The sequence below is a fragment of the Eptesicus fuscus genome, chromosome 2, assembly GCF_027574615.1.
Source record: "Eptesicus fuscus isolate TK198812 chromosome 2, DD_ASM_mEF_20220401, whole genome shotgun sequence".
In the NCBI taxonomy this organism is placed as follows: Eukaryota; Metazoa; Chordata; class Mammalia; order Chiroptera; family Vespertilionidae; genus Eptesicus; species Eptesicus fuscus.
Window position 1 is genome coordinate 67,822,110 of NC_072474.1, and position 25,950 is coordinate 67,848,059.

General features: G+C 40.3%; 1 protein-coding gene and 1 pseudogene across 1 annotated transcript in view; one reads left to right on the forward strand and one right to left on the reverse strand.

Annotated features, from left to right (window-relative positions):
* Positions 1 to 25,950, reverse strand: part of FRAS1 (Fraser extracellular matrix complex subunit 1) — a 440,116-nt gene that overhangs the window by 297,861 nt on the left and 116,305 nt on the right. The window lies entirely within an intron of this gene.
* Positions 3,700 to 4,919, forward strand: LOC103287915 (heterogeneous nuclear ribonucleoprotein A1-like; annotated as a pseudogene).

Sequence of the window (25,950 nt, forward strand, 5' to 3'; positions counted from 1 at the left end):
CCAAGAGAAAAATCAGCAAATGAATGCAATTACAAGCACCTCCTGACTTATATATGAAGCTGAAAACCCATATTAGAGAAAATGAATCCTGGAATACACAGTGTTTCCTCTGTAAGAAATGAATGTGTCTTTTTAAATTTACCAGTTCTATTTTATGAGTTGAAAAGATAAAAATTCATTTTAATTATCGTTTTCTAAGAAAGTCACATTTCATATTTGGAAAATCACACAGAAAGAATGCAGAGTTCAGAATGTTTTGAGGCAAGGAATCCACATGTTAACATCTCTTCAATCCCAACAGCCAGTTGGTCTCCCATCCCTTCCTGCAGGACAAGGGTGGCAAGTGTGGGTCTTCTGGGTTTCCAGGGTGCATCATTTGTGCAAAGACTCTGGGAAGACTGGTTTGATTGATTCTGGAACTAACCAACCCTCTATGATTTCAAGAGCAGGGTCAAAATGATAGTGGGTCTAAGGACTCTACAGAGTAGTTCTCTTAGATCTGCCCTTAGACAATATTCAAGACTTAAGACAGAACCCAGGTTTCAACCAAGTAAACACAAGGCAAACACCATGCATTTGGCTCTCAGTCTCCACATAATCTCCTGATGTCACTCCTGCAACCATCACCCCTGGTTTGGTGCTAAGATATTCAGATAATGAACTGAACTATACTAGGAAAAATATATAGTCTATTCTTCTCCAATTCAGACAAGGTTAAACAAATCATAGCATATGTGAACTTATTTCCAGATATACTCAAATCTTACCACCTTCTATGAACAAAAAGTGAATTTTAGGATAGCATAGTGTGATATATTTTAAACATAGATCCTTCTAAGACTGTTCTTTTTCCTCTGTGAATATTCTATAAAATATAGTTTCTTAGGAACAAAGGGAAATGGATAAGATGGACAGAATTATATTTCATTCAGTGAAATAGTAACTTAAATACTTAGGACTATTTTCTTTGTTTTGATGTGTGTGTAAGAGAGAGAGAGGTATTTTAGGTTCTTGAGTGAGAGGGAATAGGAACTTAAAATAGCTATTGTCCAATGAACTAATGCTGAGGAGACTCTGGTAAAGTACCAGGTGAAGTTACACATAAAAATGGCAGTGATGCCCAGTCACGGTGGCTCAGTGGTTGAACATCAACCTATGAACCAGGAGGTCACGGATCAATTCCAGTCAGGGCACATGCCCAGATTGCGGGCTTGATCCCCAGTAAGGGGGGGGGGGTGCAGGAGGCAGCCAATCAATGATTCTCTCTCATTATTGATGTTTCTATCTCTATCTCCCTTTCCCTTCCTCTCAGAAATCAATAAAACATATATTTTATTAAAATGGCAGTGACAACAGCAGCATACATTCCACAGATACTGAGAAATTGCCTTCAGAGGTAACATAATAAATATAGGGATAAGCAGACCAAATACCAAGATGAGGAAGGCACTCTCTTATCGCCAAACACCACATCTCCCTGCATCCTACCTCTAGTCCAGGCCACCCTTGTCTCTGGGTTTGTTATAGCAGCCCCTGACAGTGCACTCCTCTTCCAGATACACCCCTCAACAACTGTCCACACAGCAACCTGAGTGAACTTTTAAAGACACAAATTAGATCATACCATTCTTCAGTCATTACAGCATTATTTATAACTATAGGCCCAGTGCACGAATTTGTGCACCAGTGGGGTCCCTCAGCCTGGCCTGTGGGGATCAGGTAGAAACTGGCTCTCTGACATCCCCCGAGGGGTCCCAGATTGTGAGAGGGTGGTTCTCGGGTGACGCACCCTGGAATCGGGCTCCCTCCTTTTTGGTTCCGGGTGCAAAACCCGAGAACCACAGATGCCAAGTCACCACAGTTCAGCAGCTCACATGTTGAGCGTCTGCCCCTTGGTGGTCATTACGCATCATAGCTACTGGTCAAACAGTCAGACGGCCGGATGATCGCTTAGGCTTTTATATATATATCGATAGCCAAGATATGGAAACAACCTAAGTGTCTGTACTAATACATGCACACACAAACATACATATACACACAATGGAATACTACTCAGCTACAAAAAAGATGAAATATTTACATTTATAACAACATGGATTGATATTGAGGGTATTATGCTAAGTAAAATAAGTCAGATGGAAAAGGACAAAAACTGCATGATTTCACTCATATGTGGACTATAAAACAAAAAGTAACAAATTAAGAAAACAAAACAGAAACAAACTCATAGATACAGACAACAGAATGGTGGTTCCAGAGGGGGAAGAGAGAAGGGGGTGATAGTAAAATGGGTAACAGGGGTCAAATATATGGTAACAGGTGGAAACTAGACTTTTGGTGGTAAGAACTCAATAGAGCATACAGATATCAAATTTTAATGTTGTACAGCTGAAAGTTATGTTATTAACCAATGTTACCTCCATGAAAAAATAGGGTATGTCAATGGATTCTCACTGCTCTTAACAAAAATCCAAATTCCATACCGTGACCTATCTCATGGCTGCTCTGGCCTCATCCTTCTACACTCTCCTCTTGACCTCTCATCCCATTTGCCTTGTATTCATTCCATGAAAATGCTCTCCTCTGTGCATGTGTTTCCTTTCCTAGGATAGTCTCCCCCTTCTCCTGACTGGGCTCCTTCTTACTCTGAAAGTTTCACTTCCTCACCATGTCCTCCCTGACCAGCCGCTCCGATGTTGGCCCCTATTATTCTCTACTACAGCTTCTTCATCCTCTTCAAGGTGTGAAAAACAACTGGAAATCATCTGTTTATGTCTGTTTCACTCCCTAAAAGGTAAGGTCCTGAGAGCAGGACCCATGCCTGTTCTGCTTACTGTTGGACCCCCAGAGCTCAGAGATGTGGATATTTGTGGAATGAGAGAACAAATAATGGCCCATTCCCACTTCCTTCCCTTCCTCGCTCCTAACTCAGTAAAGGTCTCCAAGAAATATACCACCCACCAAAGACTATATTCTTTTATTGGCTCATTCATGAAATCATTCTCCCACATATGCATTCATTTACAGATTTACTCACATATAGTGAATATATTTGAGCCCCCATGGAAAGAAAGGCAGTAAAAGAGGAATGGGTTGTGCTTGTGCATTTCAACTAAAAAGGCAGATAAGACTAGCCAAATTGAGTTCATTTAAATCGGAGCATGCGTCAGATGTTTGAAAGAGAAGATTTCTGGGACATAACCACTTTATGAGAAAAACAACTTTTTGTTTCTTTTCAATTTACTCGTAAGTTTACTGCATTCATTGATTCATTCACTCATTCACTTGTTTATCAAATATCTATACTTTGTCCCAAGCACTGTGCCAAATGCTGGGCGTATTAATGGTAAGCCATGCAACATGTCAGGGAGAGAAACTGCCCAGGATTTGACAGAAATGATGATGAGGTATTATAGATCCCATAATAAGCTCAGGAAAGTGGAGTACTCAACCAATGGTGAACACCAAAAATATGAGGAAGCAACAAAAACCAGAACAGGAAAAACTGTATTCACCTAAAAGAACATTTTATCCACACCCATGTTCATAGCAGCATTATTCACAACAGTCAAAATATAAAAGCAACTTAACTGTCCATCAACAGGTGAATGAATAAAAAAAAATATGGTACTGTAAACATACAGTGAATATTATTCAACCTTAAAAAGGAAGGTAATTCTGGCGGTGAACGCCGCGGAGTAAGCATCGTTGGAATTTCCCCTGTAGCAGTCATCATGTCTAAGTCTGAGTCTCCCAAAGAGCGGAGCAGCTGCGGAAGCTCTTTATCGGAGGTTTGAGCTTTGAAACAACCCATGAGAGTCTGAGGAGCCATTTTGAGCAATGGGGAACGGTCATGGACTGTGTGGTGATGAGAGATCCAAACACCACGCGCTCCAGAGGCTTTGGGTTTGTCACCTATGCCACTGTGGAGGAGGTGGATGCAGCCATGAATGCAAGGCCACCCAAGGTGGACGGAAGAGTTGTGGAACCAGAGAGGGCTGTCTCAAGAGAACATTCCCAAAGACCTGGTGCCCACTTACCAGTAACTGTGAAAAAGATTTTTGTTGGTGGTATTAAAGAAGACACTGAAGAACATCACCTAAGAGATGATTTTGAACAGTATGGGAAAATAGAAGTGATTGAAACCATGACTGACCGAGGCAGTGGCAAAAAGAGAGGCTTTGCTTTTGTAACCTTTGATGACCATGACTCTGTAGACAAGACTGTCATTCAGAAATACCATACTGCGAGTGGCCACATCTGTGAAGTAAGGAAAGCCCTATCTAAGCAAGAGCTGGCTAGTGCTTCGTCCAGCCAAAGAGGTCGAAGTGGCTCTGGAAACTTCGGAGGTGGTTTTGGTGGAATGACAACTTTGGTCGTGGAGGAAACGTCAGTGGTCAGGGTGGCTTTGGTGGCAGCTGTGGTGGTGGTGGTGGATATGGTGGCAGTGGGGATGGCTATAATGGATTTGGTAATGATGGAAGCAATTTTGGAGGTGGTGGAAGCTACAATGATTTTGGCAATTACAACAATCAATCTTCAGATTTGGGGTCCCTGAAAGGAGGAAACTTTGGAAGCAGAAGCTCTGGCCCCTATGGTGGTGGAAGCCTATACTTTGCCAAACCGTGAAACCAAGGTGGCTGTGGCAGTTCCAGCAGCAGCAGTAGGTATGGCAGTGGCAGAAGGTTTTAATTACTGCCAGGAAACAAAGCTTAGCAGGAGAGGAGAGCCAGAGAAGTGACAGGGAAGCTACAGGTTACAACAGATTTGTGAACTCAGCCAAGCACGGTGGTGGCAGGGCCTAGCTGCTACAAAGAAGACATGTGTTAGACAATACTCATGTGAATGGGCAAAAAGAACTCGAGGACTGTATTTGTGACTAATTGTATAACAGGCTATTTTAGTTTCTGTTCTGTGGAAAGTTAAAGCATTCCAACAAAGGGTTTTAATGTAGTTTTTGTTGGGTTTTTTTTGCACCCGTGCTGTTGATTGCTAAATATAATAGTCTGATCATGACACTGAATAAATGTCTTTTTTTTTTAATGTGCTGTGTAAAGTTAGTTTGCTCTGAAGCCATCTTGGTAAATTACCCCAACAGTGTGAAGCTAGAATTCCTTCAGGGTGATGCCAGGTTCCATTTGAAATTTATTTACAACCTGCTTGGGTGCAGAAGCCATTGTCTTTAGAAATTTTGGTGTAGTTCAATTGACAGTTACTGTGTTGTGACCTCGAGTTCACCATTCAAAGGGTCACCCAAGCATAGTCATGGAGTTTATTTGGTTATTAATGGTTATTGGCACATCCTATGCAATATATCTAAATTGAATTATGGTACCATATAAAATTATAGATGGATATGAAGCTTGTGTGTCATCCATTATCATATGTAATCAATAAATTATTTACTATCCTCCTGGGGGGGAAAAAAAGGTAATTCTGATACATGCTACAACATGGATGAACCCTGAGGACACTATGCTAAGTGAAATAAGGCCATCACAAAAGACAAATACTGTATGATTCTATTTATATGAGGCACCTAGAGTAGTCAAGTTCTTAGAGACAGAAAGTAGAATGATGGCTGCCAGGGGCTGGGGCAGGGGTAGGTAGAATAGGGGGTTATAATTTAACTAGAGGCCCAATGCACGAAATTCGTGCAAGGGCCTTGGGTCCCCGCCACCCCCCAACCCCGCCGCTGCTGCGGCTGCCTCTGCCTCGGCCACCGCCCCCCACCTCCCACAGCTTTGTCTAATGATCATATTATGCTTTTATTATTATAGATGGGTACAGAGTTTCAGTTCATAAAATGAAAAGTTTTATGCATTACTTGCATAACTATATGAATATACTTAACACGACTGAACTGTACACTTAAAAATGATTAAGATGGTAAATTTTATGTTATGTCTATTTTAGCACAATAAAAAAAAACAAAATCCATTTTCTAGACTAAGGTGAAGTTAAACAGTATGGTTGAGATAGCAATCAGGTGTGCTCCAAACCTCAGTTCTTTCTGACTTACCTTCACACTCAACATCCAGAAAGGCAGGTTTACAAACTGGCTAGTGATTGCTTTAGAGAAAGGGCAAAATAATAACTAAAAAGCCACCTCTGGCATAGTCATTGATCCTAGGGATCACAGACTTTGTACCTAGATCACAAGGCTGCAAGTACAGCCTTTGTGCAAAGTAAGCTGTCTCTTGGTCCCCTAATTCTGTGACAAGGGCCCCTCAGTTCATTCAAGGATGTCAAAATGTGACTGGCTTGTAATGCTGTGTGAGGGCAAACAAATTAAAATAAACTGCAAGCAAAAGCCAGGTAAGGGCTCCACAGCTCACGGGCACACAGCACAGACTGCTTCTCTCCCTTATGAATGAGTAAATTAATTGTTCTTGGCATAGCAACTTATTGCCTCGAGGAAAAATTCTGCTGTAAAATAAAAAACACTTTTCACAGGCAGCCCTCAAGGAAGTCTGAGAGGTAGCCATGAAGGGTGCGCTGCTTTTATCAAGAAGTGTGTGGGATGTTCAGACACAATAAAGGATTCGCTTTCAAATTCTCCTAAAAAAATAAAAAATGGGCAAGGTAGATGAAACAAGATTGGCAAGATGTTAATAATTCTTGAAGCTAGATGATGGTTACATGGGGTTCATTATGTCATTCTCCCTACGTTTCGTGTTTAGTTGAAATTTTCTGTAATAAAAGTTTATTTTTTAAATGTGCATGTGGCAGAACAATTTATGACAGGCTTGTGGATGACTTCAAGTCAGACACAGAATTTAGATTATTCCCTATCCACCAAGAGACTATAAAATTAAGCAGGAAGATTTATTACTGATAGAATGTTATGGAGCCTTTGCCCAGTTGAGTCACAGAACACAAGTGTGCAGGCCAGGGAAAGTGAGTGAGAAATAACAAAGGAGACTTCTAGCCTAGCGGGTGTGGCTCAATGGTTGAGCATTGACCTATGAACCAGGAAGTCACAGTTCAGTTCATTTCAGGGTGCATCCCTGGGTTGTGTGCTTGGTCCCCAGTGTGGATCCTACAGGAGGTAGCTGATCAATAATTCTCTCTCATCATTGATGTTTCTATCTCTCTCTCCCTTCCTCTCTGAAATCAAAAAAATACTTATAAAAAACTAAAAAAACAAAGGAGACTTCTAGCCTCTGCCTTTTTCAGCTAAATCAACCCTGTCTAAGGGAGACATGGCAGTGAAGTCAGCTCCCTCCACCAAATTCCCCATAACCCACGTCTTCCCTGAAGATTCAGGGACCTTTTGGTGAATGTTCCAGCTTCATGCTACATCCAGTGGAATCATAAATAATGAATCCAGCCCTAGCCAATTGGGCTCGGTGGATAGAGCGTCTGCCTGCAGACTGAAGGGTCCCGGGTTCAATTCCGGTCAAGGGCACATGCCCAGGTTGTGGGCTCGATCCCCAGTGTGGGGGGTGCAAGATGCATCCGATCAATGATTCTCTCTCATCATTGATGTTTCTACCTGTCTTTCCCTCTCCCTTCCTCTCTGAAATCAATAAAAATATATATTTTTAAAAATAACGAATCCAACACCTATCAAAGTTTTTTGGGCACATTTGGTTCTCTAGAATTATACACATGAGTGTCTCCAACTTGAAAATGTACCCCACTTTGTAGTTGATTAACTTTCAACCTTAGGAGTTCACAGAGGTGATGACCAATGAACATTTACTAGAAGTAGCAGAAGGAATTTCCCCCTGGTCAAGAAGAATGCTCAGTGTTTTGTTGAGTTAAAGAATTGAGTAAATAATTATTCAAAGCCATTTGGGGGCAACTCTCCACCGACTTCTTCCTCTCTGTGGTTTCCATATTTGATATAAAAACCAGCTAAGAGTTCCTCCTTTACACGTTCATTTTCTTCCAGCAATCAATTACATTTGTTATACACTTTAATAATATGTATCCTAATTACAAAAGCTCTAAGTGCTCACTCCAGAAAAATAAGGCATAAAATAAGGACATGGGAAATAAGACATGAAATAAAAGAACTAAAATAACCAGTTTCATTCTTTGGGTTTCTTTCATTTGTGGCTTATAGAGTCAGACACACACACAAAAATAATGTTCCAAGGGGAATGTTGGTCAAAGGGCACACGCTTTCAGTTTCCTTAGTTTCCTTGGAACAGACCTGTGATTCCTTTCTTCACAAGATTTAGAAGCTTCACCCTTTTTCAAGCTTCTTTGACTTGAGCTGCCCTCTCTCTTGGTTTTGGGAGAGAGCCCACATGCAGGGACCTTTTGTGAGTCTATCGACTATGTAAGTTTGCAGGCATCCTTTTAGTCACAGGCCACTGTCTTGAAATGTCAGAATCAGCCTCCTGCCTCCCTATTTTTTCAATGATAGCATATAAATTTTTGCAAGTGATTTATTTTCTTTTTTAAGTTTACTGAAGGATGACATTCATACAGTAAGGTGGCATGCAGTGCACTAGCCTTCGGTGTGTGGCTCGGCGGTACTTTTACATATATAGACAGCCATGCACCACCATGCAGGTCTGGAGAACCTGTCCAGCACCTCAGAAGTTTCCTTCATGCTCCTTCCCAATCTATAATCCACCACCTTCTGAAATAACTTTTATTCCGACTCTATAAATATCAACTAGTTATATCAGCAATTGCTTTCTAAATAAAACTTCTCACCATAATCTAAGCACCTAAACATCCACAGCTGCCTTTCTTTGCCAACAAGTCCCATCTCATATACATCCCTATGTTCGCTGCAGCATTATTTACAATGGCCAAGATACGGAGGCAACCTAAATGTCCATCGATGGACAGATTCATAAAGAAGACATATATATATATATATATATATATATATATATATACACACACACACATACATATACATACAAAAAATATATATGTTATATATATTATATATATTATATATAATATATAAAGAAGACATTATTATATATATATATGTGTGTGTGTGTATATATATATATATATATATATGTGTGTGTATATATATATATATATATATATATATATATATATATACTAGAGGCCCAGTGCATGATTGAATCATGCACGTGTAGGGTCCCCTACACGCTTTCGCTTTCAATCACGGGGGAGCTGGGTGCCTGTCCGCTGGTGCACCAGGCCTTTTAAAAGCCTCCGTCGTGGCAAAGCCTTCTGAAAGGCCTGGTGCCTGAGCGGACAGGCACCCAGCTCCCCCGCTTTTGATGGTCCCCCGTGGGATGTGAGCTTGCTGCCCCAGAGGCCCCTTCTGTGCCACAGCACAGCCATGGCACAGACGCTGAGCTCGAGCCGCTGCTGACGATGCGAGCTCAGCGTCCCACGGCCCAATCGGCCACGCCGGCCACCACGAGTCCCGCCCCCCCGCGCCTCCTGGCCAATTGTGGGCATAGCAAAGGTACGGTCAATTTGCATATTTGTCTATTATTAGGTAGGATATATATATATATATATACTGGAATACATCTCAGCCATAAAAAAAGAATAAAATCTTGCCATCTGCAACAATATGGATGGACCTAGAGGATATTAAGCTAAGTAAAATAAGACAGGCAAAGACAAATACAACATAATTTCACGTATATGTGGAATGTAAAAAACAAAATAAATGAACAAGCCAAACAGAAACAAACTCATAGAGACAAAGAATATTTTGATGGTTGAAGATGGGAGGGGGGTTGGGTAAAAAAAGGGGAAGGATTAAGATGTACAAATTGCCAGATTTAAAAACAGTCACGGGGATGTTAAGTACAACATAGGGAATATAGTCAATAATATTGTAATAACTATGTATGGTGTCAGATGAGTATTAGACTTATCGGGTGATCACTTTGTAAGGTATATAAATGTCTAATCATTATGTTGTATCCCTAAACTAATATAATATTGTATGTCAACTATAATTGATAAATAGAAATGTATTTAAAATAAAATTAGATTTCACAATAAACAAGTCCCTACTGAGAGGCCATAATGCCCACCACCATCTGAACATGGGGAGGAGAATGCTTCCATCTCAGTGAAAGGAAATTGCTGTGTCCTCAGAATCTGCAGCTGAAGCCATGGTCCTCGTGTAATCACAGGATGCCCACAGATTCTCCACAATGCATGCCCACAAAGAAAGCAGCCAATTGCTTTTCCTGAGGCATTACTACCTAGCAGTCTCTGTGATTTTATAACCTAACAACCACTGGTTTCTGCCAAGAGCTCTGACACCTGCAATCCCCTACCTCTGCAATGATTGCTTAGACAGAAGGTAATTCACTTCTCTTCTCTCTTTCTCTGAGGCTGCCACACCAGGCAAACCTATTTCCCACAACTGCGTCATCCTTCTCCTAGGCAAGGACAAGATATGGCATGGGAACCATCCCTATAGCCCCAATTTCTCAGGGCACACAAGAGCTTGGGACAGAGGAAAGCAAAGTAAAAACTTGACAAACTCTGTGTCAGGAAAACCCCAACATATAACCTGTTTCTTACAAATCAGAATTACTTCTTCCAAGATGAGTGTCTACTTAGTATGTGACAGACACTGTATTTGTTGCTGAGGCTCCAAAGTGACATAGACCCAAGCCTGAACGAGCCCAGTGAGAGAATAAACAGTAAATTTAAATACAAAACTTATCATAGTGGGTAATTTACATACATGGTGATGAGTGCTATGATAAAGGTTTGTGTGGCTTAGAATGAGAGCCTGAGATGAGGGCCCTCAGTCCAGCTGGGGAAGCAAAGAAGGCTTTTGGGAAGTGGTGGTGCCTGGATTGAATCTTAGAAGCAGGGAGATGAGGGAACTGGGGAGGAGGGAAGGAGGCAGAAGAGGCAGTTCCAGGAATGAGAAGTGTGGGAACTCGAGGAGAGCTATGTGAAGTGGCATGGACATGGTTTGCACTGCCACTGCAATAGGGGAAAGGCCAGGACTAAAGAGATGAGGTGAGTGAGCTCAGGTCAAGGAGGGTTAAGAGCATTGGTAACTCTGCTCTGTGAACCCAAACAGGACACAGTCAGAAACCCCTAAACCAATGGCACAGGGAGCTAAGAGGTGCAGAGTCAATGAGCTGTTCTGGGACATGCAGGCCTTTGGTCAGCTTGGTTGGGAGGCAGCACAGCAGTAAAGATGGTAAATGAAATTAGCCTTCTTGACAACTTACACAGAATCAAATACTCCTCTGAATTAAGAGCAGTTATTTTCAAAGGTCAGTTTCAATGAGTCCTGCTGCTATAACCATAACAAAGAAGTATCCAGGGGGATCCTGATAGTCTAAAGGTCTGTCCTGAAACCCCCAGAAATGCACAAACCTCGGGGAAAAGTAACCCTGAGGATGGCCATAGACTCGAACCTCTATAAAGTCTTCTCCAGTCCCCTCACTCCTCACTCCTCCCTCCACCCCAGACCACATTAAATATTCTGCACTCCCACTGCTTCTACTTCTGCTCCAGGTTTGAGCTTTTGGTTTACCTGCTTCTCTCTCCTCTCAGACCCACCGCTCTCTCCAGGAAACACTCTTTCAAGATATTTCTCAGGATATAGACTCCAGGAAGGTAAGGACTTACTCTCACTGACCCCTGAGTTGTGTACCTATTTATCCCTAGCACTTAGTAGACACTCATTAAATGGATTAATTTGCTGAGCAAATACTATGTGCCAGCCCAGGGTGGTAACTTATCTCCTCCTTTACGGCTCAGTCTCACCCAGAAACTGAATCTCACACTTGGCCCTGGACACTTTCTCGTGAACCAGTCAAGAGGTCCAGAACATCCTAGTCTGCTTGTCACAGAGCAGCTGGTACCATCAAAGGAGAGTGAAAGCAAAGACCATAAGAGGTGATTTTCCAGGCATTTCTTAGAAGCTAGGTGTTTTGAAAAAAGAAGAGGCAGGGAGAACTAAAATAGTCTACATTGAAATCTGGTTTGTGTCTCTTTCCCCATTGTAGTCTACTCACGGGCAAATCTACATCTAGGTCATCTTTACATGGCCAATCTCTAGTACAGTGAGGAGCTCATAGTAGATGGCCAGTGTTTGTTGAATTTACCAGGGATACGTTAAATTCATTAAAGGGATATGTTGTAAATTGAATCAGAACATTTGAGTCAGTCAATTGGGATGACAGTTGAGTTAGTCAATACCAGAGATGCATGTATAAAGCCTTACACATTTCTCTTTTCCTTCTGTGCTGATGCATTCCTTTATGCATGTAAAATTCACTGGATGAAAGCACATCTTCATTTCTTTGGAATCTCTCTAGGTCTTCTCCTTGAAGACTGTGAAACATATTGACTTGTCAGGAATACATTTTCAAAACCAGTATCTCCTCGTAGAATGCATTTTATTTCTGCAGAGGAATGATTCCATCTCTCTGATATTGGATCTTACTGGTTTCAAGTTCAGAAGGTGGCATATACTGATCTTCATTTTTGATGATGTCTGCTATTTGGGACATTTATCCCCAGTCTCTATATTGTACAGGGGAAAGAACAGTAGACCAGCCTCAAAGTAGTATCCAGGGGACCTCAAATAATACAGCTATCTTCTCTGGCCCTATTTTCTTCGCTTCTGAATAAAAACCCATTAGAGCACACAATTTCTCAAATGCCTTCTGGTTCTGACACTGCTTTCTGAGGTAATTTCCTACTAGGTAGGAATTATCTAATGATAGACATTTGCTCAAACCATGGGGCCTGGGGAAAGAGGCATGGTGATGAGAGTACTAACACATAAAGGGGGAAGAGGAGCCATTCATGGGAAAATGGGGAGGGGAGAGTCTTGGGAAAAGAAAGCCAGAGACTCTGGTCCTGGCAGAAACAGATGGCTCACTCCCACAGAGGCACTGAGGGAAAGGTAAGACTGAGACTGTTGACAGAGTGTAGGCAGGGTATAGGGAATGCCAGGCAACAACAGGGACCCAAGGAGCCATGACCACTACTAGGCCTGAAGGGACATAGAGATGAACAGCTCCCAGAACTCAGCAGAGCTGTGGCCTTTGGAAGCAGACAAACTCAATTAACCACAAGCAACTCAAATATGTAGCTGTATCAGGATTACTATCTCCCATCTAAGTGGAAAAAAAATACTTTAAAAGCTTCCCTATGTCTGTAGTCCTAAATATTACTCAAGAACCTTTATTTATCTGAGCAGTCTGCAAGGCAAAGAATGACTATAATTAGACTCAGATTTTTTAGTATTATAGTCATTTTGGCACGTTTGATGTCTTATGCATTCTTGTTCTCACTGGACTAGCCTCCAAACAACACAACAAAAGAAAAACTTTTAATCAAGGTAATTTATGGCATTTTATTTCTTCTCCAGACTTTGCACTCAATGAGCAAGGACTGGATTTCAAGATTGAATAGGTGAGGTTTGGAGAAAACTCCTTTCATTTCGTAATGAAGGATTAAAACATCAGAGTGTATAGTGCAGTTCTTTAGTGATAGCTTTACATTTGGAATAATTTTTAAAAAATAACTTTATTCCAACTGGAGCCTGTTTTTTCATACCCGCTTCCTATCCGTAACAAAGTCAGGGCAATGTGACTTGGGCTTATAGTTCTCAGCAGTGTGACCATTACATATGGCCAGACACAGGGACAGCGAGTCCCTTGCTTCATCTTCTACCCCATTAGATTTTAGTCCAGATTAACTCATCTGGAAAACAGTTAGACTAGCCCTGGCCCATGTGGCTCAGTAGATTGGAGTGTCATCCTGTACACCAAAAGGTCACAGGTACATTTCTGGTCATGGCACATACCCAGGTTTTGGGTTCAATCCCAGTCTGGGTGCAACTGATGCTTCTCTCACATATCAATGTTTCTCTTTCTCTTCTCTCTCTCTCTCTCTCTCTCTCTCTCTCTCTCTCTCTCTCTCTCTATCTCTATCTCTTCCTGCCTCTCGCTCTCAAATCAGTTTAAAATTTTTTTTTAAAAAGGAAACAGATTAAATTTTCCCTAGATGCCCTTGAATGCCATAATTTTATGATCCCTCCCAGCCATTCATCTCAAAATGCTTAAATAAATTTGTTTAGTTTCCTGATAAAGAAAAGATAAAATGTGAGGAACCATTTGCACAAAAGGCATATTCCCACAATAGATGATCTTACTTTTCTAAAAGGAAATAATATAACAGTGTCATAAAACCATCCTTTGGGTAGTGTATTAGTTCCTATGGCTGCTGTAACTAGCACAAATTTAGTGGCTTACAGCACCACACATTTTTTCCTTTACAGTTCTGGAGGTAGAAACCTGAAGTGGGTTTCTCTGTGTTAAAGTCCAGGTGTCAGCAGGTCTGGTTTATTAAGGCTCTGAGGGGAGAATCTATGGCCTTTTGCAGCTACTGTGTTCCTTGGCTTAGAGTCCCTTCCTCCGTTTTGAAAGCACGTTACTTTAATCACTGCTTCTAGCATCACATCTTCTCTTCTTCTGTGGTAGAAGCCTCCCATCTCAAGGACCCTTGTGATTACATGATTGGGCCCACCTGCACAATCCAAGCTCCTCTATCTCCCATCTCAAAATCCATAACTTAATCACACCTGCCAAGTCCCTGTTGCCATCTAAGGAGTATATGACATAGTGGGAAATAGAATGTGAACAACTTGGAGGGCTATTACTTAGCCTACCACAGGCAGCATATGTGTGATTGTCATTTTTAAAACATAAAGTTGGAATTTTGCATACAGTGGACTGAAGATCCAAAGACCTAACCTGCTCTTTTCCTTTTCCTTCCCCAGGCACCCTCTTGAGCACAGGAGGGGGTGCAGAATAAACTGGGGAAACTGGAGGAATCAAGCTCGCCTGCAGAGGCTGGACTGCAGCGTGGTTTGGACCTGCAATAGCAACGTCTCCAAACGCTGCCCTTGATAGCCTGACCCTCCCCTCTTGGAGCTGCCACCCTCTTCTCTCCAGAGCTGCTTCTCTAATCAGAGGGTTGCAATGGTCAGAAGGTCTCCATGCCACTGCACCAGTCCTTTGCACTAGTTTTACATTCTCTTTTCTACTCCCAACCTGACAGTTCAGGAGCAACTAGGTTACATGCTGGTAAGAGTTGCTGATTCAAGTAATTCACATACAGACTTCAAATTACTTTTCATTTTCATAGAGATGTGGGCTTTTTTTAAAGAACAGTTTATTGATTTTTAGAGAGAGAAATGGAGAGGGAGGGAGGGAGAGAGAAAAAAAAACACAGTGATGACAGAGAAACATAGATGGGCTGCCTCCTGCATAACCCCTACTGGGCATGAGCCTGCAACCCAGGCAGGCACAGGACGATTCCGAATCAACTGAGCCACACCAGCCAAGGCTCATCGAGATGGTTTATTATCCCAAAAGAATCTAATTGGCTGGAAACTTTAAAGACTACCCTTTTAAATGTTATTTTTATTTTAGAGGCATTCTTACTCCTTCCCAATCATGGAATCAACAGTGTGCATCTGGACATCATCAGGGACCAATTCCCTACCTCCAGATCGACCATCCAGAAAAAGTCTGCTGAAGCTTTGGGTACAAAACAAAGTGCAAACTGTGTATTTGTTGGACCTCCTAAGCAAGGTCTCCTTAATATGATGCATGCTCTGCCAAAAACTAGTATCTGATCCTCAAATACAGAAAAGATGAACATTTTGATGAAGAAGAAATAGCTCAAAACATATCAATCTATGTGTAAAGCCTTCCCATAATTTTCTGTCAGTGTATACATGACTTACTCTTTTCACTTAGAAACTAAATCAAATATAATTTTTTTCTGAATTTTAGAGAATATACAACCTAAATGGGTGAAGGGTAGTTAACTCAAAGGGCCTTCTCCTTCTTGGTAAGGAGCACTCTGTGGACTGTAGGTGAAAATTCTTTCTTAAATCAGTGTAAAAGCCTGGGCAAGATTAATAAAACTACACGATAGTGAGCTGAGAAATCAGTCCAGACACTCATATTGGTTCTCGAAAATGAATCAAATGACCCTTAAATCTCTTGGACAATTATGTCTTTAAAAGGGACAGCTTTATTTTAATTTACTTTATTCCTTTAGTAAGCAATTAACTTAATCTACAACTGCAGTTGCTGTATGGATGGAGATTAGCCATATTTACTTCAGAAAAACATCACTCATTTGTCTCAGACAAAAATGAAAGTCTTTGACAAATCTATAACACGGCTGCCTAGTACGCTATTGCATAGATGTTAAGGCAATCCATATACAGCAGATACTCATTATTTGTGGTAGTTACGTTCTATAAAGTCTCCACAAACACTGAATTAGTAAATATTTAACCGTTGCTCCTAGGGATGTATAGGGTAGCGATCTTACAAACCTAGGGTCACAATATTATTTTTTTTTCATTAACCAGTCAATACGTAACTTTATTTTGTGTTTTTGTTTAAAGAGACCTTATTGAATATAAATTGTTGATTCATAAACATTGAACTCGCAGCCCACAGCACTATAATCCATGTCTGAACAAAACTAACACATATTTTCTTCATATGCGCATCACAGCCTTCTTGCTTAAAAACACTAGGTAGCAGTTCAACACTAATGTTGGGAGGCTATTGGAAACCGTGAAATCACCACCGAAAAGCACAAAAATGTGAAAAACATGGTAGTAAACAGACCATGGAAAGATACTTGTTTACAGTATGGGAAGTGAAACAAGAAGGCGGATCATCACCTGGTGACTGCAGCTGGGAACATGCTCATCAAAGAGACTTGATTTTTTGCCACTCGCTCATGTACCAAATAACCACAAAAGTGCTGTGAGGCCTGATCTGGGTGTTACAGATAAATCTGAGTAATAGGTAAATTCTCAAATATAGAATCCACAAATAATGAGAGTTGATTGTATCATGTCTTGTAAGAAACACTTCCAACTCTCTTATCCCTTACTTACCTCTAAGTCACTCCCAGATCCACTGTGAGGTTTCCCAGTTCCTAAAATCCAGTCCACTGTGAGGTCTCCCAGTTCCTAAGGTCCAGCAACACAGAGACTGTTTTACCCCATATTTTTGCCTGGCAACCATGCAGTAAAATTCCTAGCTGCCACAGAGGAAGCACTCCATTAATGTTTATTAAGTTAATCATACCAGTCAGGCTGACCCTAAAGGAAGCTTTTTTTTTTAGTCATTTCTCCCTGCAACCAGTGTTACAAAACAGTTCTATACTATTTCCAATACCCCGGTACCAAACAACATCATTAATCTAAAATAGTAGCTTAGAATGAAAAGATAATGTACCCCGATGAAATAAAAGGATATGCCTTCAAATCTCCATTCACCCAGTATCCGGAACATTCATATATACAACTAAGAAAGCCCCTATCACTGCCTAAGGCACAATCCAAGGAGGGGGAGGTATGATGTTAAAGAGGTGAGAAACCAGAACAAAACAAAAGGAGCCAATTCTCTAGGTCCCAGCCACGGGGACAATGAAAGCAGCATTGCCCAAGTAGTGATACCCTTGCCTGAGGCAGAGTTTCTCAAAGTATGCATCTGAGAAACTTGAGTGTTTGTTAAAACGTGCAGAATCCATGTTCCTTCAGCAGACCAAATAAAACAGAATCTCTGGCCCACGTTGCCCAATAGTTAGAGCAACGACCCAGGGTATCAGGTTCAATTCCTAGCCCCGGTTGGGGCCTATGGGAAAGGCAACCAATTGATGTGTCTCTCCCACATCAACGCTTCTCTCTTTCACCTTCTCTCACCATTCCTCCTTCCCTGTCCTTCCTCATTCCCCACTTCCACTCTCTTTAAAAATTAATGGGTTGAGTAATAACAAAAAAGTAAGAATAAAACAGAAGGGTGATCCAAAAACCTGAATTCTTATCAAGCTCCCTCTGCATGCCGATGCAAACCTACATTTGGGAGTCACTGCTCCACCTAGAGAGTGGGAGTAGTGAGGGGGCCCAAGTTTTGGCTGCTGAGAAATATGGGTTCAAAGCCCAATCCACTTACTAGCCAGGTAACATGGAGCCTCTATTTTCTCATCTGTACATATGAAGACAATATAATACTTAGTTGACAGGGTTGCTCTACCATGACACTACTGACATTTTGGGCCAGATAACTATTTTTAGTGAGGACTATCCTGTGCATGGTAGGCTGTTTGGCTGCATTCATGGATTTGGGCTACTAATGCCAAGAGCAACACCCCAATAGTGGCAATCAAAATTATTTCCAGATATTGCCAAATGTCCCCTGTAGCGGGGAGAGGCAAAGTCACTGCTGGTTGAGACCCACTGGCTTAAAGGATTGTTGGCCCCAATAAATGTGACAGGGTCTAACATGTGGTAGGCTACCGATAAATTTATTTTCTTTTTTCTCCCTCAATTCAATAAATCCTTAGAGGAGAAAGGTACAGACAGTTTTTATGAAGGTCCTCAAAGCCCTTTGTATTTATAATACTTCCTTTGTTTCTCATCAGTGACATTGGCTCTGTTAGGCTAAAAAATTAAATTTATTTTGTTCTTAATATTACAAACTTTCTAAAGCAATTGGTTGAGTCTTAACTTTAGAATTTATTCACATAATATGTAGAAGTGTAAATATGGGGTGAAAGCTCAGAGCCCTTATAACAGGCTTAGAATTAATTTGACAACAGGTCTTTCATAGGCCAATTCCCTGGCTCTCTAGTCATAGCACTAAATGATTGGAGTACATGGACCATGAATTTGTCACCCAAAGCAAGTCAAAGATTCTCTATCTGTGGAAAAGAGGTTGGATTGAAATCTCATGTTTCTCTAAAATTCCACATATTTTTAAAAATTCTATGATTCCAGTTAACTATTAATAATTTGTTCATCTAGCTAGCTTCTAGTTCATCAATAATTTCATACTTTTAATATTGACATAACTACGATATTTTAACATTTACTCAATAAACATTTCTTCAGTGTAACAGTTCTTGAGTTTCAATCTTCCCACCAACACCAAAAGATTAAGACTTGGTCTCTGACCCAAGAAGGATAGGCAGGCACATAAACCAAAAACCAAATAAAAACATGTGCTCAATACAAAACAATAAGAACAAATATGAGGTCAGAAAAAGATGAGGCCCTGGCCAGTTAGTTCAGTTGGTTATATCACTTTCTTGAATAGCTTGATCACATCAGTATTGTAGCAATTCCTTTATTTGCTTCAAAATTACACAGGGAAACGGTTGAATGATAGCCTCCAAGTATGAGTTAGTAGTTACTCTCTGTTGTCTTTCAACACAGCATATTCTTTCTCCACTTGTACCTGCCCTGTTTTCATAATAATCAGCAGTGCTGCTTTGGGAGAAATGTCAGCAATAACGTATGATAGGGGTGTGGCCCTATCTGTCAGTAGCTCCATATTTTGTGTGCTAAAATATGAAGCACAGACTTATGTCTCCCTGAAGTATACAGTGAATTATTTGTGGTTGAGCACATGTTATGTCCAAGAAAAGAGCTCTGTTCATTTTTAGTTAACTTGACATCTATTTAGAGGAGTAACAACAACAGCAAAAATAAGGTTCTAATAAGGGCTAGAAAACTCCTGTCAACAGAACTGCCTCATCATCCCAAGTCAAAGTCACATCACATTAGCCGTGAGATAAGATCAGCTTTCAATTTCTCCACATTAAATAGGCAGACAGCTAGAATAGTTCTTACTACCTATATTTCTTCTGTAAAGAAGTTACCTTTAATAAATGCAGTGTTAAAGATTCTATGTTTGTTATCTCCCCAAAATTCCTATTTTGAAACCTAACCCTCCAATGTGGGATGGGGCCTCAGGGAGGTGATTAGGCCATGAGGGTAGAGCTAATTCTCATGGGTAGAATTAGTGCCCTTAGAAAAGACCCCAGAGAGCTCCCTCACCCTTTCTGTCCTGTGAGGACACAGGGAGAAGACAACTGTCAATAAACCAGGAAGCAAGCCCTCACCAGACACTGAACCTGTTAGCACCATAATCTTTGACTTCGCAGCCTCTAAAACTGTGAGAAATAAATTTCTGTTGTTTGTAAGCTACTCAGCTTATGATATTCTGTTATAGTAACCCAAACAGATGGAAATATAGACAGAGCTCTCTTTGACTATCCTTTAGGCATCCTCTAACCTACATTGAGTGGCCAGATTATCATGATCTCTGAACGCATAATAATCTGGCCATTCAGTGTAATATATATTAGAGGCCCAGTGCATGAATTCGTGCATGGGTGGGGTCCGGCCAGCCTGGCCAGAGGGGAGGGGACATGGGCGGTTTACCGGCCTGCCTGCTGGTCGAACTCCTGGTCAGGGGACAATTTGCATATTAGCCTTTTATTATATAGGATATACACTGAGTGGCCAGATTATTATGCGTTCAGAGATCATAATAATCTGGCCACTCAGTATATAATCCCAAATCACAAGGGAAAAAGTACACGTTAAAGGCATTAGGGCTCTTCTATTGTTTCAGTGGTTGTTATTCATATATCATCATCAGAGATAATATTTACTGAGCACTTACCATGTGAGAGGCATAATTTTAAGCACTTTACATGTATTAAATCATCGAAATGGTTTCTGTCTTTCCAACTTCACAGGCCTGGTCACATATGGCATCATCATTCACCCTAATCAAGTCTTTCTTTTCTTAATAAAATCAGTGGTATCATAATTCTATAGGAGCTGGAAGTCTGGGTATCATGCCAGGGCACAGGTCTTCTCATGGATCTCTTTATAAGGGAATATGAGTTAAGGCTGAAGAAGTTAAATTGGCATTTTACAAGAACTAAATATTTCAAAATACTGATCAGCTTTACTTCATTTTTTACTGATTTGTTCAGACATCAATTTGGAAAAATTGCTTTCATACTCTGTAGACAAATGCCTATAATAGTGTCCTCTTCCCAAAATTCATTTCTTTCTCATAGGAACAGATAAAAAAACAAAGCCAAGAAACTTCACTGTTACATGAAGGGGCAACCTAAGGAGGCGATCATCTCTGGAGAGATAATTACTCACAGAAGCTACAGTTATTCTTCAGCTAGGAAGCTCACATGAGCCACTGCTCTTAAAAACTAAAATCCCCAAACTAATAGAACTCATTTATCATTGACACTGATTTCCCACTGATAAAACTAGATTACTCTGAATGATAGTCCCAAGAGGAATTTGAGATTCAGCTAGAAACAATCCATCAACAAATGTGCCTACCTCTGAGTGACAGAAGGTAAGTACATTAAATACATTTTAAAAATTGTCCTTGTTCTTAAGAAAGTTTCAATATTGTTGAAAAAGTTAAAATACTGCAATACTGCTAAGGTATTTTATCAACAACTTGTGTGCCAGAGAGAATGACAAGAAGTCTCCCAAGTGAATGTTGGTCTATTAATTTACTACCCTCTTTCTTTCATTTTCTTCTTTGATTGGGTTCTTCCCAAAGAAGGTTTTGAGGCAAGGTCAAGGAATGAGGAAAAGATAATTTATTTGGAAGAAGTCCCAGAAAGTACAAGTGGGTAGGAGGGAAGAGTGAGATAAAGACAGAGGGAAAGACCATAAGAGTGTGTGTTATAAAGATCATAGTTGTTTGGGGCTGAATGCCAGTGAGACCTCTAAGAGGCAAAGAGGATGTCTCCCAGAATGTTCATTGGCAGGGCTGGAGTCTGGGCTTATTAGTTAAGGGTTGTCAGGGGGTATTATCTCTCCCATATGTGTAGGCTGTACTTGCCTGCTGGGCAAGCTGATTCTAGTGATCTGAAAAGGTCCTGAGATAGAAAGTGAAAGAGAATGGCAAGAGGCTACCTGCTGGTTACAATGGAGCACTGTTAGTGTGAGTCTGAGCTCCCATGGAACTATCACTCATCCAACCCCCAATGCAAGACCTAAATCAGAGGTGGGCAGAGGAGAGGTGATGTGAAGCATCAAAAGCACCTACTGCTACACAGTCCTGCTCTAAAAGTATTGTGTGAATTCTCTGCTCACTTGTGAATATAGTATTTAGTCCACTCTTTACTTTCAACCTTTTCCCTTGTCTTAGTCCTCCTTCCTTGTCCAATCTTCTCTATGTACCTGAAACAAGCTACTTTTTCTAGCCCAAAAAATTGCCTTTTACACTTTAAAATTATTTCATAATGCCCTAACCGGTTTGGCTCAGTGGATAGAGTGTTGGCCTGCAGACTGAAGGGTCCCAGGTTCGATTCTGGTCAAGGGCATGTACCTTGGCTGCAGGCACATCCCCAGGAGGGGGTGTGCAGGAGGCAGCTGATCATTGTTTCTCTCTCATCAATGTTTCTAACTCTCTATCCCTCTACCTTCTTCTCTGTAAAAAATAAATAAAATGTATTTAAAAAATAAAATAAAATTATTTCATAATGCCATGTATCATTTGAAAATTGTTTTTCAATTAATAAAATATTGATGTGCTAGGCTCCCTGGGAGAAATAAACATCATGATGATGATGATGATGATGATGATGGTGATTATGATGATGATTAAAATAACAACTACTAATTACTGAGGTCTTATATGCCAGTTCTTTACATGTATGAACTCATTTAATCCCCATGACAATTCTTTGAACTAACTGCCCCATTTTATAGATGTTTCTTCACTTCACTGAATCATTGAGACATTTAGTAACTTGACCAAGATCACACAAATATGAAGTGAAGGAGCTAGAATTTGGACCTAGATAGTATGACTTCAGAGCCAAGACTAACTTTTTAGGAAAGATGGAGTAGGAGGAGAGACAAAATAATCATAGTAAGTATAAGCATGATTATTGAGGTAAAAAAAAAAATGAGTTGCCTGTAAAAACAAACAAACAAAAATCATCTAAAGTATCCATCACATACCAGGAATATCACCCATATTTCTGCTCTACTTTGTCACAATCATCCCCCACCCAAATCATTGTTTTTCATACTCCTGTTCATTGCAACAAATTTGTGCTCATTCTTGACTTCCATTTCAAAAGGTCTATAAATAACACTTATGAAATTCCATAATTTTTAGTTAAACTCTACAGGGAAAAAGAATCTTCGTCAAGCTCTAAGAATTAATGTTGAAGTTTCCCAGTATCAATTATATGATAAATAAATCATTATTTCAAATTCTTCATATATCTTTTCTTCTCCTCCACCATTTCTGGGAGACAGAGAATATAAGGAATCTTGGAGTGAAAGCAATATGCAATCACCACCAGTAACACTATAGACTGTATGTCCACAGACACCATTAAAACAGAGTTAGAGAAACAAATTCAGAAAGAAAAGGAAATTCTCTAAATTTAGCTCAGGGTTTTCACTTTGAACACCAAGATGAAAATAGAAAGTATGATATGAGTACATACAGATTATGCTAAGGTATATCCTTTTTAAAATCTTTCTAACAACTTCTAATAATGTTTTATACCAAAGACTAAGAACAATTTAGCATGGGTCCTAAAAACTTTAATTATTCATTCAATAAACATTTTGAGTTGACACTATGTTCTAGAATAGATGTTTTACTGCCTGAGATACTAGAGATACTACGATCAATAAGACATGATCTTGTTTAAATAAGAACTGGCTTTGAGATTTTTAAAAAAATAAGAATAAATGGTTATTTCCATAGCTGAAAATAAACACAGATTCCCCGAGACCTGGTAGGTAGGTATAGTTTTCTTTCAACATTTTTAAATGTTACTTTAAAATATTTTAACCTTTTTGTGAAATTTCTAATTTATCAGGTAACACTAACTCCCTTGAGTAATAAAATGTCAGCCTAACAGAATATCTCAGAAGCTAGGTGATAAGGCAGAAAATTGGTAGATAATAAATAATGAGGGAGATTCTAATTTAGTGCAATTAGGAAACTTCAACATGAATTATCTGTGGAAGATGATATGTGCTAAGACCTACAAAAGCTACCCAATCGTCACTGTGGATCACCCCTAGAATTAATTTGCTCAGGCTGCCATAACCGACTAGATGTTTAAATAACAAAATTTTTTTCCTCACAGTATGAGAAGTCCAAGATTTTATAGGATACTAATCTAATCAGATTAAGTCTACCCTTATGACCACATTTAACTTTAATTACTGCCATAAAAGCCCTATCTCCAAATACAGTCACATGGGGGTTAGGGCTTCAACATTTGAATTTGGAGGAACACAATTCAGTCCACAGCATCCCTTGAAGTCAACCTAGTATATTGCTACAGACCAAAAGCACAAAAAAATAATAAGTAGTTAATCAACCGTTTAAATATATATCAAATAAATACTCTGTACCAGGTACTATCTTGTGTTGTGGGAGAAAGAAAGGAAGGAGGGAAAGTGGGAGGGAGGAAGGAGTTAAAGGCCCTGCCCTCATAATAGTACATTCTAGCAGATGATGATAAACAATAAATTATCAAACAAGGAAATGAAGAATAACCATCAGGGGGCGAGGCGGATGGGGAAGAGAATTGGCAGAGATGACCAATTCAGACAGCTTGGACTGGGACGGCCTCTCAGAGAAAGTGCTTTTACACAGAGATCTGAAGGAGGAGAGAGCGCCAGTCACATGAGTTTTCTGGGAATGTGTTCTAAGGAGCAAGAATAGACAATGCAAAAGCTTGGGGCAATAATGAGCTTGGCACATGAGAGGAAAAGAGGTCACAGTGGCTGGGCTGTAGTAAATCATGGGGCAAACAATATGAGATGAGGACTGGAAAGGATGCAGGAAGATACAGACCATGATAAAGAGTTTGCACTTAGACTAACTGCAACAGAAATGCACTGGAAAACAGGGAAGGGAGCCTGATCTGGCAACACTGCTGTCAGTCGGGTTTTTCTATAGTCAGGAAAGGATCTAGCTTGGCAAGAGTAAAAACAGCAAAATCAGGTTTAGAAAACTAGTTCATCAGCTTAGAAAAATGGTGCATTTGGGAAATGGGTTGAGGTAATGAAGTTTAGAGAGAAGAACTTAGGATCTATTTTATAAAGTAGAGCCATAGGATATAGTCATGGATTGGATATGGAGGGTAGAATTATAAATAACTGAAATATTTAGCATGTCAAAAATTATATGAAATGGCCAAAACCGGTTTGGTTCAGTGGATAGAGGGTCAGCCTGCGGACTGAAAGGTCCCAGGTTCAATTCCAGTCAAGGGCATGTACCTCGGTTGTGGGCACATCCCCAGTAGGGGGTGTGCAGGAGGCAGCTGATCAATGTTTCTCTCTCATCGATGTTTCTAACTTTCTATCCCTCTCCCTTCCTCTCTGTAAAATATCAATAAAATATTTTTTTAATTATATGAACTGGAGAGAAATTGAATAAAGCAAATTGGAAAGGGTGCATGGAGTCAGGGTTTCTCTTTTGAACTTGTGAAGTCTGAGGACCCACTAGACATGCAAATGGAGAAGTACAATAGAGATTTGCCATCTGTGTCTGCCACAGAGGGATCACTGCTGGAGGGATGCATTTGCAAATCAGTATAGAGATGACACATCTGAACCACAGAGCTGAATGAAAACCTAGGAAGAGCCAATAGCTAGAGAGGCAGGTCTACAACAGCACACCAACTGTTAGAGGAGAAGAAGCCATCAAAGCCTCCTCAGGATGATAAAAACCACCTCCCTACCTTTTCTCACACTATTCTCTGACTCTGGAGAACTGAGAGCATATTTCAACCTCTGTACTCCAAGAACATGAGAGAAGATTCAGAGAAATGCAGGAAAGACTGTTGTAGGAATATTAAAGGAAATGATGAAGGCTGTCCAATCTGGACTGAAGGAAACTAAGAGGGAGGCTCTGACTTGTCCACTAATTCCCAACACAATTAAGCGAGAAGTGTACCTTTATCCTTTAGTATTGAAAAGTCAAACCTAAGGTCAACGAAAATGAACATGTCCACAATTGTGCATTTTAATGAGACATGATGTAATCATGCATGTGATCAGATAAATCAAGGGAAGAAAAGCTTACACCAGAACTGGAAGCAGATTATGGCTACATCAAGGCAAGTCCCCAGGGACTT